General features: G+C 40.6%; 1 long non-coding RNA gene across 1 annotated transcript; it reads right to left on the reverse strand.

The window, feature by feature from the left end:
• Positions 1-319: 319 nt before the first annotated feature.
• On the reverse strand, positions 320-20,454 carry LOC137384403 (uncharacterized). The gene is made up of 3 exons (XR_010977584.1): positions 20,366-20,454; positions 7,982-8,162; positions 320-1,939 (listed from the first exon to the last, which is right to left on the reverse strand). It is a non-coding gene; the product is annotated as an uncharacterized lncRNA (long non-coding RNA).
• Positions 20,455-20,525: the final 71 nt, after the last annotated feature.

Below are 20,525 nucleotides of genomic sequence, written 5' to 3' on the forward strand. Positions count from 1 at the left end.
TTCTATGATTCTATGTGAGTTCAGGGCTGGGGCCAGGAGAACTTTAAGGAAGTTTGGTCTGGTGGGCTAGGGGGAAGGGGGAAACTGGTAGAGGCAGCTCATGGATGGGGGTGAGCTGTCAGGGAGACAATTCGAAGTAATACTAAACAGTACACATTCATATAAATGAAATACATAGTTTGTTTCCGCTCATGCAGAAGCTGTTTAAATTTATCACACTTAAGCAGTGAAAAATTGTTTAAACGCTGATATACTTCACTACTGACATGGTACATTATCGTTTTACAATGGACTGGACTTTTAAAATCAGCTGTCCTGTCGTCAAAAAGGGGGAATCACCAGTTTTTAATCCACACACACACACTAATGCAATCGTCAGTATTTAAAAAAATATTCGGATGACACTCGGACAGCAGCATATGTCTCCTCCGTAAACATGTGCGCTCAACATATTGTTACTGGTGACTAAGCCTCTTGTAAAATAATGTAAATTAGATAGTGGGTGGCTGCAAGGGTAGCAATGTTTCATCCTCTTCCCACGTTGAAACATTTTTCCTTGGGCTGCCTGAGTCAGCCATAGCACTTTAAACACCTCGGAGCACTTTAAACATGTCAGAAGAACTGCACCCGTGGGCACCCTCCAGAGCAACAGTGACGCTGGCAGATTTCTCATTGGCAGTTCCTGTTGCTACTCATTTTCAAGTACCGACGTCAAGCTAGGAGTACTACCTGTGAAATCTGACCTTTTTTAATGAACCAAATGTAACCTACTTTTATACACCTTATTAAATATGTGCATATTTAAACAGTTCGCTATTTGACTCAGATTTTATGCTGCTGAATATCACTCCCGAGAATTACATTGACGTGTCTCTGCATGGTTTCATCTCCCCTCTTTGTGGAATTGGACTCCAGTCGCACTACTCCAGGATTACGCTTTATAAATGATGCGGTCAGCAATTTTTGCTGTCTATGGCTGTCCTTTTTTTCCAAGTTCTGAAGTAATATACTGACTGTAATGCTATTTTTATTTTAGTTTCAACATTTCATTGAAACTGAGAATCGAAAGTTACAGCCATCAAATATTGCCAGCTACAGCCACTTCGATTTATTATCTCGTCATTTGAAATTTAAATGTAGGTTTGTTACCGTTCTCTTTCAGAGGTGTGTAGAATGTAAAGGGCTCTGAACTTGGCATTAAGAGGTGCTCATACAAATCCTAAGCCTGGCTTGCTGCCATTAGTTCTTTTTAAGCCTGAGTAAACTGCTATCAGTTCCAGTAACCCTCCTACATTTTTAACTGCTTTTCCCTTTCGCTACGGCAGTAGGGTTCCCCACATCCTCCTCATGCACACACATTTCCAAATTAAGAAGATGGGCAAGCAATCTATTGCCAGGCTCGAGTGAGGCAGCAGTATAGTTGTCTGTTTGGAAGTACCCGCTCGGATGGAAACTTGTCTTAGGCGGTGGCGCAAAACAGTGGGTATCGGATCGGCCATCCGTTATAGACAGTGCCTGACATTCTTTTCCATTGTAGTCAATACCCCCAAGTGCTGAACCAAAATATAAGAATAGGAGTAGGAGTAGGCCATTCAGCCCATCGAGCCTGTTCCACATTCAATCAGATCAAGGCTGATCCGTATCTCAACTCCATCTGTCCCCTTCTTCTGTATCCTTTAATATGCTTGCCTAACAAAAATCTTATCAATAAGAACAAAAGTTCTGATGAAGGGTCACAGACCTGAAACATTCCACCGATGCTGCCAGACCTGCTGAGCATTTCCAGCACTTTCTGTTCTCATTTCAAAAATCATATCAATCTCAGTTTTGCAATTTTCAGTTAACCTAGTCTCAACAGCTTTTTGGGGGAGAGTACTCCAGATTTTCATTATCCTCACCAGCTGATTGTTTTTCAAGTTCGTAAAGGGGTGTCAAAAATCTGAAAGACAAAAATAGGCAAGCAGTCCTGAAAAAATTACTGGAGAAATTTCTCTGGGCATTTTGAGCTAGTATGGTCTCCCAGGCATCATTATTGTACTATATGAAAATATTGAATGTATTCCATTGTGTTGTGACCTTCAGACTGAAGTTTCAATATGCCATTGTTCTGGTGGTTTTCAAATGGTCAGACCATTTTTGGAAATTATATTTGTGATGTTTGGCACTGAATGTTCCCTATACAGTCATCACCACAGGGAATGCTTGAAGGAAGGCTAAAGCTTTCACTTGTTTCTGTCTCGTTTTTAACGTGTGAGCTTCTTGGCCTTGCAGAACTGCAACAATGCGAGTTTCGGATGAGTTCAAAGGCACCACACTGTGCTTCTGTATATATCTGTAATTTTACCTTGTTCTACATTCTTGTTATTCTCTCAGTTCTCATGATTTCGCAGCAGTGAATATCTAAATGTCAGTATAAATGTCAGTCACGGCCACTGCCAGCAAGGCCCACCTCAGAAAGCTGAGTATCCCCATGTACATTGTATCAGAAGGATAAAGGAATACCAAGAGCAGAACAGATCGTGAAGCCTGGTCACTATGGGAACTACCAACATAAACTAGAGCAGTAATAGTAGTGGACTTCAACTACCTCAGTCTATATTAGAGGGCAAGGAAGACAAAGAATTCCTAAAATATGTACAGAAGAATTTTTTAATCAATATGTTTCAAGCCCAACAAGGAATAAAACAGTGCTGGATCTAGTTCTGGGGAATGAAGTGGGGCAAGTGGATTGCATTTCAATGGGAGATCATCTGGGTAACAGTGATCATAATGTAACTGGTTTAAAGTAGTTATGGAAAAGGACAAAGAAAAATCAGAAGTGAAAATATCTCACTGGAAGAGAGCTAATTTCAGTGACACGAATGGGATCTAGCACTGGAAACAAAGATTGGCTTGGAAAATCGTAAAGGAGCCATGGAAAGCCTTCAAGGTGGAGATAGTTTAGGTACAAACCAAGCATATTCTCATAAGGAGTTGGGCATCCAAAATAGAGCACCTCGGATGAAAAAGGCAATAGAAGTTAAAAACAAAACAGAAAAGAGGTTGTATCCTGTACAATCGCATACCAGGTAGAATACAGAATGTGCAGGGGAAATTGAAGATTAGTGGGTAATGTAAAAGGGAACCCAAAAATATTTTATAAATATATAAAATAGTAAAAGGATAGTTAAAGGAATGGTGGGGATGATTAGGGATAAAAAAGAAAATCTTGTGGAGCTAGAGGACATGACCCGAGGTACTGAATGAGTACTTCCCATCTGTCTTCACAAAATAAAAGGCTGAAGTTTAATATCAGAGTACAAAAGAAAGAAGTGGAGATATTGGATAGGATAAAAATAGAGATGAGATGCTAAAGAGATTGGAATCACTCAAAGTCAATAAGTCACCCTGTCCAGTTGGGGTGAATCTTAGGTTGCTGAGGGAAGCTTAGATGGAGATAGCAGAAGCACTGACCACAATCTTCCAATACTCCTTGGATATTGGAATGGTACTAGAGGACTGGAGGATTGTAAATGTTACATCCCCATTCAAAAATAGGGGAGAGATAAACCTGGTAACTACAGGCCAATCATTCTAACGTAAGTGGTGGGGAAACTACCAAAGACCACTGTCAAGGACAAAATTAATTCTCACTTGGAGAAGCCTGGGTTAATAAGGGACAGACAACATAGATTTGTTAAAAGTAAATCATGTATGACTGACCTGATTGTGTTCTTTGATGAAGTAACAAAGAGGGTTGATGAAAATAGTGCAGTAGATGTTGTGTATTTGAGTTTCAAGAAACATTTGGTAATGTACCCGATAATAGAGTAATTTGGAAAATAGAAGCACATGGTATTAAAAGGATGGTGTTAACTTGGGTACGAAACTGGCTAAGGAATAGGAGGCAGAGTGTAGTGATGAATAGATGTTTTTCTGACAGGGGAGAAGCATACAGTGGGGTCCCCCAAGGATTGACATGAAGACCATTTCCTTTTTTATTTTATATAAATAACGTGGACTTGGTCATAGGGAACACAATTTTGAAGTTTGCAAACGATACAAAACTTGGCAACAGAGTAAATAGTGAGCATGAGAGTTGCAAACTTCAGGTGGACAAAGGCAGACTGGTAAAATGGGCAGACACATGGCAGATGCAATTTAATGCAGATAAGTGTGGTGATGCACTTTGGGATAAGCAACATGGGGAGGCAGTATAATCTAAATGGTACTATTTTGAGGGGAGGACAAGTACAGAGCGTCCTGTGGCAGGGCAAGTTGAGAAGCTGTTAAGAAAGCATATGTGATATTTGCCTTTGTAAATAGGAACATTGAATACAAAAACAGGGATACCATGCTAAACCTTTATAGATCTCTGGTTAGGCCTCAGCTGGAGTACTGTATAGAATTATAGGCACCACATTTTCGGAGAATGTCAATACCCTGAAGAGGATACAGAGGAGGTTTACTAGGGTGATATCAGGGATGAGGGAGTTCAGTTATGTTGAGAGATTGGAGAAGCTGGGATTGCTCTCCTTCAAGTAGAGAAGGTTAAGGGGTCACCTAATAGAGGCATTCAAAATTATGGGGCGGTTTGATAGTTTCCTCCTATTTGCTGTATCTCCTCTGGTAAGTGGGATAGTAACCAGAGGTAATAGATTTAAAATAACTGGGAAAAGAACTAGAGGGGAAATGAAGACATTTCTTCACACAGAGGGTTTTGAAATCCAGAACCCATTACCTGAAAGGGTGATGGAATCAGATTCCAATTTTAAACTTTTAAAAAGCAATTGGACAAGTATTTGAACAGAACTGATTTGCTATGGGGAAAAATTGGGGTGTGGAACTAAATTTTCAAAGAGCTGGCATAGGCTTGGTGGTCTGAATGGCCTCCTTCTATGCTGTAAGATTCTATGATTCTATAGCTCATAAACTCAAAACAATTTAAAACCCCCCTCAAAAAAAATCTCCCCCCAACATTTCTATTTTCAAGAATGCAGAAGAATATTGTTTATATAGCGATTTATTTCTGGACTTACATTACTCCTGAGAAAAACTTCAGAGTATATTCTCAGGCTTGTGAAGTAAATCCAGTCACACCAGTACTAACGTGATGCGTTCTACCTGAGAAATTTAGAGCAAACTCATTTGCACATGACAAAAAGATTGTTGTGAACACATTGAAAGTGAAAGAGGACATTCAGTACTTAAAAGAGTAATTTGATTATAATGCTTTTGTTCATATTCCAGCAGCAATCTTTAATTAGCAGGTTCCATGATAAAAGCATTGGCACTGTGCATGTATCTTTGAAAATGGCAAAAGACTTTAAGGGATAATGTGATAACGTTCTGTGTCCATATTCCTGTAATGAACAAATTACTGCATTTTTTTTGCAGAGTGAGAATTCAGTGTTGTATTTCTTATAAAAACTCTATTGAGCTTATTCTGATATTTTAAAATCTTCTACAGATGACAAAACATTTAATTCAAATTTAACAAAAAAAACAGTATAAATTGTACTTGTGTTTCATATCAATTATACATGGTGTATTGGAAACTAGTTCTTTGCATCGGTATCTGATATTTGGAGTCATCCACCACTCATATACTTTACATCTAATTAAAAAAAATCATTTTCTATGTTCTATTATGGATAAAGGAGAATGATGGGGTATAGATTAAATTGTCCTTGACAGAGGACAAAGGATCGGCACAACATTGTGGGCCGAAGGGCCTGTTCTGTGCTGTATGTTCTATGTTCTATGTTCTATTTTCTGGATGTGCTTGAATGTGAAGCCCCAAGTCATACAAGTCTGATAGAGGAAACACTTTTGTTGTGCCTCAGCATTGCATTAATTCATGGAATTTTCATCTGTGCATAAGTGGACATGAAAGGTGAAGTTTTCCATTAAAGTGGCAGGTGGCACAAACCCTGAGAGAATCTCATGTGCAGACTTGTGTTGTGCGCTTATGGCATTTTCTCGCCACCTGCTGCCTTCTGAAGCTTACATTTAACTTGAAAGAATATATACATGAGTGCCTTTTATGTTAGTGCAGAAATATGAAATTTGCATTTACATAGTGACCTATCATATCTCAAAGCTTTTCATATATCATGAATTACCTTTTTGAAGTATGATTAAGTAGGCAAAGACAGTAGCCAATTTATACACTGCAAGATTCCACAGCTATCAAACAAAATGAACCACCAGGTAAGTTGATTTGGTTAAGGGATAAGGGAAGACTGTTGGGTTGGAAACCAGAGAACACACCGCTATTCTTTAGATATTGTTGGGATCTTTAACATCCAACCCAGAGCAGCAGCTATCTTATTTCAACGGTGACAACTTTCCCTCTTGTACAATGTCAGCTGAGATTATGCTCTCAAGGCCTGGAGTGGGCTTTGACCCCACAGTCTTCTGGTGTAGAAGTAACTATTCTACCAATCGATCAAAGATGACACTTTGTTAGTGAATTAATTATGCTACTAATTGGGACTAAGTTATGCATTTGTTGTCTAATTCTCTCCTTGCTATTCTCATTTTTGTATTGCTTGGTGAATCTACAAGATCAAATGGAGCTGTGTTCAGGGAGTCAGGTGTAATCCCAGGTTGGTATGAAGATTGAAATAAACAGATATTTAGCAGCACTGCACAAGAGGAAGGCTGTATGCGTGCCTTTTTCTGGCACCGTTCATGTTAAGATTACTAATATTGGGAATCTAAGACCGGTAACCTGCCAAATAAAAGTAGAGTTAATATATAATAAAATATTAACTGTAAATGGAGTAACACTGCTGCTACAGTGCTAGTGATGTGACTTTATATGTAGGCGTGCTGAGCAGACTGCAACCACACATTCCCACCCACCTACAGCCTGACAGTGTTTTCCAGGCAGATAGTGATACAGTGATAGGCTCACGACTGCACCTGTCACCCACAACTAGAGGGAGGCAGGACTAGGCGGATTCGGGGATTGAGTCCCCAACTAAATATGCATGGAAAACAAAAACACGTATTTGCATAAATGTATACTAATGTGCAATGTTTAATTTACATTTAACGTATACATCCCTGTAAATAATTACAGTATTTAAAGCCCAAGGTCTTCCAATAATAGAAGAATTTCAGTATAACACACCATGCCATTATGTAGGACAATATTATTTCCTATGTCATCTATACACAATTCCCAAGCTCAAGTAGAGACCAGCCATATCCCCAAAGGAAATGAACAATGATTTTTTAAAAAATCTGTTCCATGTGAAGAATATCAAGTTTTATGTAAAGCTCTGACTAGAATATTTAAATGAGATTCCTATCTTACAGCTGAATGCTGCTTTGTAACATTTCAGTGTCTGTGCTCTTGTCTGAGTGACAGTATAAAATGCGGAGGCTGCAAATAGCAGAAGGGTAGACTTCCTCCAGTCAAACTCTGCAAGCTACAGTGCTATGCCAGAGTATATTTAATTAATAGGACATATGGGAAAAGTCCCTATATTGAAACAGTCATTCCTAGTAGAGTGAAGAAAGTGAGTTGGCTTGCATATGTTATAACCAGTTAGGAAAACATCTTAGATTTTAGGCTATCAGTGAGTGCGTAGGTGTTTTCTTTATATGTTTCATATCAATAATTGCATCTCTTTGTAACTTCTAATGCAATACAATTTTATTTAAATTCTCTTTCCTATTCAAAAAATAAAATTACTTTATAATACAGCAGCACATTAGATTGAAAGCATATCCTTTACAGCATGGAATCTGTTTGTACTCAGCCTATGTAAAGCTTGTCAATCTGTAATTACATCCCCCTCCACAGGAGGCACTACAGCACCACCACTGGCAGGAGGGTGTAATTACACATAGCAAGTTTACAGTTTCCAATCTAACTGGCCACAGGAATTTATAATAGAAGTACAACATAAGGATAGAATATATGACTTTAAAATGGGGACTGAATTATGTCTGCATGAACTGGTTCTGTTATTCCCTGTCCACTTACCTGACTTCATATGAAGACTGCACTTGGTCTTGATTCACTATGTGTACTGCCATGAGAGATCAACTATTAATCGTTCCAAGTGTAAAATCTGTGTGGTTCTAATCAGGTTTCCAAGGGATGCCAGTCCACAGCATGAAAATTGCTGTTAAATTCGATAGTAAATTGTACGTAATGGGAAGTCCTACAGTCAATTTAAATCAACATTAGATCAGAAGGTGTCAGGAACATTTTTGGTTATATTTGACAACCAAATCTTTATAAAAATATTTAAACTAATTTACTTCTCTCTTTTTGCTTCCATTTGTTAAAACAGTTCCCCAAAAATTACAAAATTGAATTTAATTATACAATTTTTGGTCTACAAATCAACCTCCACCACCCCCTCCCCCAACCAGACCAACAAAAGCTAAAGTTAAGCAGTTAACTTTGGACATTTCGCTATCCATCTGCAGGTGCTGAAGATTTGTTTGTTTGCTTTTGGGGTCAGGGAGAGATTTTGCCGGGTGGATGGGTAGGGTTGAGCTCACAATGAGGTAGAAAGAAAGACCTGCATTTATATCGCGCCTTTTGTGACCTCAGGATCTCCCAAAGCGCTTTACAGCTAATGAAGTACTTTTGAAATGTAGTCGCTGAAATATAGGAAGCGTGGCAGCCAATTTGCACACAGCAATGTCCCACAAACAGTAATGTGATAATGTCCAGATCATCTGTTCATGTGATGAGGTAAGTGGCCTTTTCTCATTCGATGGATTCTTATGTTCTTGTATGTTTTAATGATGAATTAATACTAAGTCAGGCATACATAAAGTTAAAATAATGTGCTATCTTACAAAACAGTCTTTCAGTTTATCTTGTAATAGATTTGAAAAGCAGCATTTTAGATGAAGCAGAAATAACATGCTTGAGATAATGAAGCTTCAATCTACAGTTTTACAAAAAGGACAGGGGCAAGATTATGTCCATTATTCTTCACAAATTCCAATCTCAGGTACCACAGAAAGGTCTTGAGCAATGCCAGGTGCTTTCCCACAGGGAGTTTATAAAGGACAATAAAAAAGGGTGGGAATGGAAAAAAACACAAAATATGGCTCTGATCAGCACTCACAAGATAAGCAAACAGAAAACCTTGATCTCTTCAATGGCATGCTGAGAGATCCTCCTTAGGCCTGACATCACTCCAGTTTATAGGTAGGAGGTAGGGAATTCTACCAGGAAAAACAATTATTACCCAGTATTAGTTACTTTCATAGCGGAAATCAATGCATTTGCCAATTTTTGCCTTCTCTGCATTCTAAAGAGCCATTCAGGAGTCAAATAGAGCTTGTTCAGAGAACAGTTGATTGGCACGGGTATAAGTCACACTGAATCTCATCACCAAATGGTCTATCACCACTCTGTCCTAATCATTGAATAACTCTCCGTAGAAATCTGCATCAACCCCAAAATACAGGGGACTGAAGTAGCAGGTCCAAAACACAAAGTCTTACTGGAAGTAAGTTATCCCTAAACTGTAAACACCCACTCTCCCACTTTGTCTCTCCATAACATGGAAACCTGCACTGAAATATTTAACACCCCATTGATCAATGAACTGGATTGTATGGCCCCCAACAAATGTCTCCTGTTATCTCAGTCCCCAGCCTTGACGCTGCGAGTTCCCATGGTTTATTGTTGCTTGTCTAGTCTCTAATTTCCCCTTACCTCTTTTCTTAGTGAAGCAAGGACAGCATGCTTACACAGGCTGAGGCAATTAAGTACTGAGTCGTACAATCCCAGAATAATGGTCACATATCCCATCTGGCCAAAGGCTGCCTCAAAACTACAGTGCTTCTTCTAAGATTATTAATGCCTTCTAACGCTAAATCTACTAATGTTGACCCTTTGGCCCCACTTCACTTGGAATACAAAGTAACCACACATGAACAAAAGCTATTCCACTGGGTGTTTTTTTTTCTCTTGGTCAACCAGATATCTGAAACCCATCACTATGCTGAAGAGGCTCCAAACTAATCCACACAAAAATGTTCCAATATTTCCATTTGTCTGACAATGGGGAGCACATTTTCGCCCTGTAGGAGAAATTTCACTTACTGAAGACAGATTTTCAGGCTCAAGTGGGCAATAGCTAAATGGGGCAGCACAGTGACGCAGTGGTTAGCACCGCAGCCTCACAGCTCCAGTGACCCGGATTCAGATCTGGGTACTGCCTGTGTGGAGTTTGCAAGTTCTCCCTGTGACCGCGTGGGTTTCCGCCGGGTGCTCCGGTTTCCTCCCACAGTCAAAGACTTGCAGGTTGATAGGTAAATTGGTCATTGTAAATTGCCCCTAGTGTAGGTAGGTGGTAGGCGAATGGTGGGGATGTGGTAGGGAATATGGGATTAATGTAGGATTAGTATAAATGGGTGGTTGTTTGTCAGCACAGACTCGGTGGGCTGAAAGACAGTTTCAGTGCTGTATCTCTAAATAAAATAAAATAAATAAAATCAGAGGGCCTCATGTGTTTTCAGGGATACTACTGGAGTTTAAACAGCTTAAATTGAACAACATACCAAAGCAGAGTCCTTCTGCTTGTCTGGTTAGGACCTACCTGCTAAGGCTGGAACTAAGTGGGAAGAATTCCTGATCATAGTGATAAGTTTACCCATCCAGGATCCATCAATGAGCAAGGATGACTGATTAATCATCAACAATGTCCTGGAGAACTGTAGACTCAAGCTTACTCAGATATCGGATTACCAAGCCTGCTAGAGAATTGATTTGGTTTTAATCTTCCCATGTGTCCCCAGTCCTAAAAATCACAATCCCTTCAGATGATCTCCCACTGTGTTTAAATAGCCGAGTTCAATTAAATCCAGAACAGTAAATCCTCTGCAAAGTTAACTATACTTAGATAAACCCCATTTTAGACAACCGTTGCAACATTCTTACTAAAAAAATCTATTGTTAAAATGAAAATTCTAGTAAGTATTTAAGTAATGCAGATGCAGTTAGGATCCTCCTAATTCACCTTCACTGGTCCAGACAAAGTGATCAACAAATTCCTCTGGAAGGGTAAAGAACTTAGAATCAACATCAGAAGGCTACAGCTGCTCAACAAGTACTGCTATAGGTGGCACAACTCCTGGCAATAGTTACTTGTGGAGTCCTCCAAGGATCTATCCTTGTCCCCCTCCTATTTCTCCTCTACATGCTGTCTCTCAGCGACATCATCCAAAAACATGCCAGGTTCCGAATATACATTGAAAACACTCAGCTCTACCTCACCACCACCTATCTCAACCCCTCCACTGCCTCTGATTTGCTACACTACTTATAAGACTTGGAGTATTGGATGAGAAGAAATTTCCTCCAATGAAATATTAGGAAGACCGAAGCCATTATCTTAGGTTCCCACCACAAACTCTGTTCCCTAGCCACCGACTCCGTCTCTCTTGTCGGCCACTGTCTGAGGGTGAACCTTGGCGTCCTATTTGACCCTAAGCTGAACTTCCGACCCCATATCCTGTCTAAAATTGGAGGTTATCTGCCATTGCCTCAGCCAATCTGCTGCTGAATCCCTCATCCACGCCTTTATTACCTCTAGCCTTGAATATTTCCGAAACTCCTCTAGCCAGCCTCTCACTAGAGGCCTGCTACCCGACCCGGACCTGATGGGACCCGACGACATGTGTCGGGTTCGGGTCGGGTCGGGCTCATCTTCAGGGTCTGGCTTTTGGGCTCGGGCTTGGGTTGGGTCGGGCTGAGTCCAGGTTGAGTCAGGTTGGGTCGGGCCGGACACACACAGCAAGTGCTCTGCTGGTAAGTATTGAAATTAAAAAACTTAGCTGAGCTGGGAGTCCGGGACGAAACTGAGTCTGCGCAGTGAGTGAGTGATGTCACTATGATGTCATCACGCATGCACTGCAGCTTCGCGGAGCTTCCCAGTCAGAAGGTAAGTAAAGGGATGGTTGGGTCGGGCTGAGGGGCTCAGGGCAAAATAGGAGGGACTCGGGCCGGGTTGGGCTCGGGTCCGCTCTGGTTCGGTCGGGTTCTTTTTTCCCAACCTGAGCAAGCCTCTACCTCTCACCTTGCATCCTCTGTAATCATGAGCTCATCCAAATCTGTATCCGAACTTGCAGCAAGTCCTGTTCACACATCACCCTGGTGCTTGCGAACCTACATCGGCTTCCAGTCCAGCAACAATTTGATTTTAACCTCCTCCAGTCCTACAATCCTTTGAGATATCTGTGCTCATCCAATTCTGGGCTCTTGCGCATTCCCGATTTTCTTCACTCCACCACTGGTGGCTGTGCCTTCAGCTGCCAAGGTTCTAAGTTCTTGAATTCCCTCCCTAACCTCTCTGTACCTCTAGCTTTCCTCCTTTATCTCCTTAAAACCTACCTCTTTGACCAAGCTTTTGGGCACCTGTCCTAATATCTCTTTATGTGGCTCGGTGTAAAATTTTGTTTGATAATTGCTGTTGTGAATCGCTTTGGGAGATTTTACTATGTTAAAGTGAATAATGGAAGAAATTGGTTATCTGGAGTGGCAACTGCTTTTGTAGCAGCTTTGATGTGACTTCGGCTGATGGCTCTCGGAGCGCAGGTCTCGTCACCAGCAGCCAGGACTTTATCATCTACGGTTAGATGAAGTAGGGTGGGAGGAGGCTCGTGTGCAGCATAAACAGAGCACAGACTGATTGGGCCGAATGGCCTCTTTCTGCACTGTAAATTCCAACTGAAGGTGCTACATAAATGCAAGTTGTTGTTGTGCTGGGCTAATGGTCTAAGACTGCACCCTCAGGTAGTATTGGAGCAAGAATATTGACTTATTCATCTGGTCCAACATTTCTTGTTTCTTTCTATTCATCTTATGAATTTGGAGAGGCATGTGTCATCACTTTCATAGTAGCTTATATGATACCATCCTGACATTCTGTCAGGAGGCATAGGTGAGAACTTTGATTCATGGCACAATCACAGTAATCTTCAACTTTATGACATCCTTAACCACAAAAACCAATATACTCCAAAATAATACCTACCACAATAAAGATACAGTGCAACCAAACTGGTTTCATGAGACTACACAATCTTGATTCCAATGTATGCAGAAAATTGAAGCAGTGATTTTTTTTTTAAAAGACCAACAAAGAACATTAATTGAAGGTGAACAGGAATCTAGCTGTACATAGTCTCCACCTCTAACAAGTTGAAACAGGAACAAGTCAAGATAGACCATTACCCTGACAACACATCCTTGCCCTGATATAAATGCAATCCTGAGTTCTCAGATGACCACTGGGGAGGTTTTGAAAGGGGCAGCACATTAAGGCACATCCTTTGGACATGCCCCAACAGGCAGGCCTACTGCCAACATGCACTGTGCAAAATTTTAAAATGGAAAGAATTAACTACTAATTGTTGAGCCAGATCTGTCACCTTATCTTCAGCATTTACAAACAATGAATGATGTTGATGGAGTGTTGGGTGGCAAGGCATCCAGTGAGGTTTTGCTTGGCAGTCGATAGGCCTTCAACATTAAACTGTAAGATTCGGACAGCATGCTTGTTGAGACTGGTGGTTCTGGGGTGACTGGGATTCTGCAAGGGACTCTTTCAGAGTAATTTTCTCTTGGAATTCAGTCTGCTGGTAGGATCATCTGCTTCCCCAGGGGCGCCTGGGTACTGATGGAGGGGTGCGGCATGAATGCTGATCCCCTCTACAGACTAAGTGGCGGACTAATCACCTTCAACTCAGCCAATGGAGAGGCTATCGCTTGGCTTCGGGGATTTGCATTCGCTAAATAAGATAAATAACAGACAATGAAAATACCAGTAACTTGTGGTTTACTCCTAACTGTGGCTCAACAATGCATCCTGCTGATGTGACAGTAAATAGGTTCCCCCCAATCTGTCAGCACGGGTTGAATCATTATGGAAAATAGCCCAGTCTGAAAAAGTTATGTGTTCACAGCATCAGAATCAGAAGAAATTCCTTAAATCTGGATTCCACTGTTGGCTTATTGCTGGCAACAACAGGCAAATCAACAGCACACCACCCCCCGTGACACAAGCAAACCACTGAAATGGCACACAGCAATGTAATGAAGTGAAGAAAATGACAGCAAAAAAGACAGGAGAACAGATAATCCATTGTAATCGCAGGAACATTTTTACATTTATGGAAATGGAAGTAGAATAGGAGGCGTCAAATTTTGGGACACATATATGCTGCTTGTCACACTCCACCATGCATAAAGCGGCGGCACAGTGGCGCAGTGGTTAGCACTGCAGCCTCACAGCTGCAGGGACCCGGGTTCGATTCTGGGTACTGCCTGTGTGGAGTTTGCAAGTTCTCCCTGTGTCTGCGTGGGTTTTCTCCGGGTGCTCCGGTTTCCTCCCACAAGCCAAAAGACTTGCAGGTTGGTAGGTAAATTGGCCATTATAAATTGTCACTAGTATAGGTAGGTGGTAGGGAAATATAGGGACAGGTGGGGATGTTTGGTAGGAACATGGGATTAGTGTAGGATTAGTATAAATGGGTGGTTGATGGTCGGCACAGACTCGGTGGGCCGAAGGGCCTGTTTCAGTGCTGTATCTCCAAAAAAAAAGCACACTAACAGTGCATTGAGTACAATACGTATTTTAACTTCTTTCTTTGGTTTATAATGACCATCTTATCTGTTTCTGCCCTGTTGGTGATGTTGGTCAAGTGCAAACTGCTCTTCAAGGCTATCGTTTTTATCTGTTTTCACACAAAGACTAGTTTTAAATGTTCTTTTGTTTACTGGTTATGCACAGTCAAGCTTTGAATTGCTTGATTGTCTAGAAGGGCAAAGCCAAATTGTCCCCACCTAGAAACCAACGCATTAGTTATGCCAAACTATAATTACACTTGACACCATCTCTTTTTGGGAAGAAAAAGAATTCCCTATTCAGCCACTATGTAAAGAAAATAAAAACAACTTAGCAGATGAGCACAAACCGTGCAAAGGTTACCAACTTTAGGCTAGTCCACTCAGAGCAAAGGCATTGGTCATCTTATATATATTTTGTCCACTACTTCACCATTGTATTGGGATAACAATACTGATGTTTTTAAACTGTGCTTCTAAAATCTGAAGATAGTTACTCCTGCTTCTAATTAGATACTTTTCTCTGTTTTGGCCACTGAATGTTTTAGACTCAGAGATGTGCTGGCACTTCCAAGCAAAAATGCCATAATAATAGGAAGTAGTAGATTTGATGATGCATCTTTTTTTTACATCACTATCCTAGTTCAGTAAAGAGGAGATTTAAGAATCTCTTAAAAGAAAATTGTTTTACCTACTCAGAAATTCATCACAGATTCTCACTTCTGCAGTGTCTGAAAAGGTTATCTATTTATATACAACAGATCAAACTGAATCAAAAAAGTCTTTTACGATGGCAGGACAAGTTGAAAAGGCTAAACATTTAGAAAACACTGTTAGGACCTCAGCCAGATTATTATGTCCAATTCAGGACACCACACTTTAGAAAGGATGTCAAGGCCTTATAGAGGTTGTCATGCAGGCCCCCACCTGCCAAGAATGAGGCATATTAATTTTGTCAGTGATTTTAAACATGCTGGAAAGAAGAGAAGGCCTGTTACAAGGGCTGCCAGACACTTAGCTGAAAAACATTTGCATACTAAGAGACAGCGCTTGTGGTGACAACAGCACCATTCCCTGACACATTCAATGCACAATGGATTTTGATCACCATCTCTTTCTCACAAGCCTCTGGACCCACTGAGGACACATGAACCGCAAGAGAGAAAAGTCTCCTACATCAAACAAGGTTTAAGAAGAATACTGGGCCCCAATGAAAAGCAAGACCTACCTACAATCAAGAACTCTACAGCGAGCTCAAAGAACAGTAACCAAAACCATCTTCAGATATTGCCTCAAACTTTTCCACTTTATTTTTTCTGCTCTTTTCTGTCTCTTGTCTGCATGTGTGTATCACATATGCAGGCGAGTATGGGCGTGTCGTGTATCCGTAGGAGTTAACCGAATTAGAGTTTAAGTTTAATAAAGTTCAACCTTTTTTCTTTAAACCTAAGAAAACCTGTTTGGCTAGTTTCCTTGCCTTATAATTGAAAGTTAGAGAATAAGGATTCACTAAGGGGAGCTAAAAACAGTGTGTTTAAAATTAAATCCTGTTACAGTAAGACCAGGTGAAGGCTGAGAGGGAACCCTAGACCCCTTTCTCACTTGGTCGTAACAAGGTGCACTGACGATTTATTAGAATGGTACCTGGACAAGGGACTTCATTTATGTGGAGGAACTAGAGAAGCTGGGATAGTGTTCCTTGGAGCAGAGAAAATTAGGGAAAATTTAATACAGGTGTTCAAAACTTAAGAGGCGTTTTGATAGAATAAATAGGGAGAAACTGTTTCCACTGGCAGAAGGGCCAGTAATCAGAGGACATGGAATTAAGGTAATTTGCAAAGGACCAGAAGGGAGATGGAAAGTAATTTTTTATGCAACGAGTTATTATGATTTGGTATGCACAGCCTGGAAGGGTAGCGGAAGCAGATTCAGATGTAATTTTCAAAAGGGAATTGAATAGATACTTGACGGGGAAAATTTTTCACTGCTTTGGAGAAAGGGTAAGGGGAAGTGGGGCTAATTGGATAACTGTTTCAAAGAACCTGCATACACATGGTGGGCTGAATGCTTCCTCTGTGCTATATTACTGTACTTAGAGTTTGTACCCCTGGTGACATGTTGGACTATTGATCAGTGATTTAAATAGCATAATTTATATAAGCTGATCGCTTAGCCTTGGGTACCATTGTTCTAGATTTATTTAAATATTTATATAAACACCTATCAAAGAATTGAACTACTTGTTTATAGTTGCCATAACTATAGCTGTTTATTTTGGTTATATTACAAGTAATTTTACTGATGGCAGAACAGTGTAATATAGCTTGATGGCATGGGTATGTTATTTGTAATACAACTGTTGACAACTTAGTAGTAGAAAAATAAAGTATTGCACAGAAAGTTTTTGTTCCATGTTGGATTATTTACAGATTAGGATACTCTATTAAATTGCAGCAGCATAAAGGTCTTGTTTTAAAGGTACAGTAGGCATATCCAATTAGGTATGCTGTTTTTAAAATTATTACATTTCAAAATTTATTAAAATGAACAGAACATAAGAAATAGGAGCAACAGTGGGCCATACGGCCCCTCGAGCCTGCTCTGCCATTCAATAAGATCCCCACTTTCCTGCTCTATCCCCATATCCATTGATTCCCTTCATGTCCAAAAATCTAATTGATCTCAGTCTTGAATACACTCGCAACTGAACATTCACAGCCCTCTGTGGTAGAGAATTCCAAAGATTCACAATTCTCTGAGTGAACTCCTTATCCTAGTCCTAAATGGCCGACCTTATCCTGAGACTATGGCCTCAACTTCAAAGCAACTTTGTGTTTAAGACTGTATTCTAAAAATATGTTAATTCAAAATCATCTTTATTTAAATTCTCTGGGTTTTTTCTTTAACAGGGAGGAAAATTAAATGTTGAAAAGTGTTAATCTTATAGTATACAAGTAAATGCTGCACTTTATTTTGGATTGGGAAACTAAATCCCAAGCTGGGATATATGAGCAAACAACCTGCATCCAATTCTGTTGATACTGCTCTTGGTGGCAGGAGTAGGATGTCTCTCAGGGTAAATGTGAGGACTGTCATCCGATTTTCCCTTCTTCACTGTAGGTACAGTGAAGGTATGACCAAGATTTGGCAACTTCCAGTATTGGAAATTCTTAATTATTACCATTCGATGGAGCATCACAGAATATGAACTATTTCAAGAATGGTAAGAAGAGTGCAACATTTTGCATCTACTGTGCCTTTCAGTCCTAGAGGTGCTGCTAACCTTTAAGACTCTCCTAAAATCCCTCATTTTGACCAAGCTTTTAGTTACAGCGCTGCATAGCTCTCTCTGGTTTAGCACCCATTTTTCTGATAACGCTTCTCTGAAGTGCCTGGAGATATTTTCTACAATAAAGGCAGTATATAAATGCCACTGTTCTTGTAAAAGTGAAGAAAATTACTAATAAAATCATGATCACATAATATTGCATGAATTTGAAATGCCAGTATGTGGCGCTAAGGAGTGGTTTGCCCAGCTCCACTTGGTTGCTATGGGGAGGTGCTGAGCACAGTCCAGGTAATTTTGGTCAGCTCCTAGCAGTTGGCTGACAGCTGCATCTGTTGTCGCCTGGGAACAGATTGTCAACCCATCCTGCCATAGCCTGATAAACAAAAGGCAACCATGAAGAAAACAGATAGATGCATAAAAGGGAAAAATAAAAAGCCACTAACTGATTTGTAACTGTGATTGTACTCACTACATGAAATTCTGCTGTTATTAGCAGGAATTCTGGATGGGCTTCCCCAATCATTGTATGAAATCACGTAATGCTAGTCTCTGTGCACGAGCCCTTTACATGAAAATTGCCCAGTAAAGATAGGATTCCTCCAACTAAATGCCACGGTTAGGCACCATATATCTGACAATCACCTTGCTGTTAAGTAAAGCTATAGAAACAACTTGCCAGGTACAATAGAAATATTTGTTGCTTGCATATTATACAAATGTCACAGTTTGGTGCTTAGTGATGTGACTAATTTCTTTTTGCAAACTTTCTTTAGTTGCCATGGTAATTCAAATTTTGCCTTTTTCAAATACTTTCTTAATTGATCATTAAGTGGAAGCATCTGGTTTAACACAAAATCATCACTATATTTCTTAGATACCGTCTTTTTCAAAGAAAATATTCCAAATTAAACCATTGCATATGCATATATTTATGTGGTCAGCAATTCATAGCAGATTAAAACCCGAGGGACAGAGTCAGAAAGATAGCCATCTTTCTCTTGCATGTTTTGAAAAGAAGTGGAGTTTGCTGGGACCGTGGGAGACTTGTAAATTTGGTTATTGCTTATATTTTCCAACCTCGACATTTATTTTCTTTAAAAAGATTGTAACTGCAAATCTATTGGAACGCACAGAGAGCATTTCTTGAAAACAGAAAAAAAGCTATGGGAAAACGGTTACATAGATTTGGCTGGATTTTACCGACCCCCAATGTCGGGTTTCGTGGTGTGGGTGGGGGGCTGCAAAATGCTTCCTGGAGAGGGCCGCCACACACCCCAACACCAGGAAGGCCTGGCCCGATATTACTGGCGGTGGCAAGGCCTTGTGGAGGCCTCTCGGGGACGGGACCCCAATTTGAATATTGAAATAAATTAAAATGATTGATTTAATTAAGCTCACGTTACCGCCTGATGTCCCGCTGAGATTTTCGGGCCGGCAGCCAGCACTACCGTGCCTTCATATCCTCGTCTGGGAAACGAGATGCAACACTGGTTGCGGGGGGAGGTAAGTTTATCAGTGAGGGAGGAGGGAACGGGGTTAAATTAACATCATGGGTGTAGGGGATGGTGAGACGAGTTGTAGTTGAAAGTTTGTGCAGTTTGGGGCGGTGGGGGGGGGGAAGGTCAGATGGTAAATGTAAGTGTTTGGGGGGGGGAGGACAAATAATGAATTTAATTGTTATTGAAGGGTGGGAGAGGGGCAAAAGAAATGCATTTATTTATTTTAATTCAATTTACCTTTGAATATTTAAATTAGCCAGTAGGGCTAACAGCCCTTTGCGCCTGCACATAGACAACTGATGCCATTGCTGGTGACGGACAGCCCGCCCTAGGGATGCAAATAAACCGCCGCACAGAATATTGCGCCAGCTCTATGGCGGGACGCTGGTTTTTGGCAGTGAGATTATAAAATCCCATTGTGTCTGTTCTGCCACTAACACACGTATAAACAAGGGGAGTCTCCTTCAAGAGGGACCTATGGAATAGGAGAATGTCTAGACACTTACACTTGATATTCAGGAAATCAAGAAAATTTAGAATAACTGACAGCAGGAAGAAAAACCATGCATAAATGTACAACTACAGAAAACTATACATCGGAGATGTTTGGAGAGTAAAGCCACAATTGCAAACTGCAGCATAGCCTTTTTGGATTGAGCATTCGCAATAACTCATTGTGGTGATTAGTTTAGAATGACATTAATATGAAGTAGGCAGGGGTAGTCATCCCTGAGCACCTGAGTAACCGCTGGTTGAGAATGATTCATCATGCCCACCAGATGAGCTCACATGGGATTAATCTGCAAATAATTACCCTTTTTGCAATGATCCTTCCAAAAAGTAAAGCAAAATGACGACCAGGAAAGGGGAAAAAAAAACCCTGCAGGAGCTGCCAATGTTACGTACTTGCTGCACAATCCGGTACAGGCGAAGGGGGATTTCTAACATAGTATTAACTGGGTTGCTGTGGAAACGACTTACGTTTTTAAAATAAAAAAAAATCCCTCTTTGATCTTTGCTACAAAATCTTCCAACAAAATACGCTCGACAGGATCCAGGGAGGGTTGGTTGTGACGTCAACGCTGTGCGGACGCAACCTACCAGCATTGGGGGTTAGCCAATGGGCGCGCGGGGTTCCGCG

This window comes from Heterodontus francisci, chromosome 26, assembly GCF_036365525.1.
Source record: "Heterodontus francisci isolate sHetFra1 chromosome 26, sHetFra1.hap1, whole genome shotgun sequence".
Classification (NCBI taxonomy): domain Eukaryota; kingdom Metazoa; phylum Chordata; class Chondrichthyes; order Heterodontiformes; family Heterodontidae; genus Heterodontus; species Heterodontus francisci.